Below are 618 nucleotides of genomic sequence, written 5' to 3'. Positions count from 1 at the left end.
CTATCTTATTTCTCTTCCTCTGTTATTTGCAAGTTTATAGAGTTTATGTATGAAAAATCTATTTTAATGTAATTATTGTCTTTAAAGTACTTGTAGTTTTTCTTTATTTCCTTTCCTCACTGGGCTATTTTCCCTGTTGGAGCCCTTGGGCTTATAGTATCCTGATTTTCCAACTAGGGTTGTAGCTTAGCAAGTAATAATATATATATATATATATATATATATATATATATATATATATATATACTGTATATATACATATATATATACATATATATATATATATATATATATATATATTCTCTTTACCCTATATATTTCTTTTTTCATAATCACAGTTGCAATTTGTAAAATATTAGGTATAAAAATAATCGTTTTTACTGCTGGGCAAATTAACTTTATTATATCATAACGCCGACTGTACAAAGATTTACATCATTTAGTTGATAAGGATCAGAAACACTGGGTCCTTTATCCTATAGAAAATTCATAGAAGAATGTGACTGAAGATCTTGTTTAAGAAGAAAAATAAAAGAGAAGAATAGTAAGAGAAAAAATGGTTTAAGAAAGGAGAGAAATGTAGAATGAAGGAGAAGAAGAAGAGAAGTTTGAAGTTCG

The 618-nt window shown here is 26.1% G+C and overlaps 1 protein-coding gene across 1 annotated transcript in view; it reads right to left on the bottom strand.

Moving 5' to 3' along the window:
- Positions 1-381: 381 nt before the first annotated feature.
- LOC137628828 (cuticle protein AM1159-like) overlaps positions 382-618 on the bottom strand; it is a 3155-nt gene continuing 2918 nt past the window's right edge. The window contains exon 3 of the mRNA XM_068360070.1: positions 382-618. This exon is cut by the window's right edge and continues 208 nt beyond it. The gene's annotated coding sequence lies outside the window, so the exon portion shown is untranslated.

The sequence above is a fragment of the Palaemon carinicauda genome, chromosome 36 (assembly GCF_036898095.1).
Source record: "Palaemon carinicauda isolate YSFRI2023 chromosome 36, ASM3689809v2, whole genome shotgun sequence".
Taxonomy (NCBI): domain Eukaryota; kingdom Metazoa; phylum Arthropoda; class Malacostraca; order Decapoda; family Palaemonidae; genus Palaemon; species Palaemon carinicauda.
Note: the sequence above shows the minus strand (reverse complement) of the source record. Positions and strands in the feature narration are given on the sequence as shown.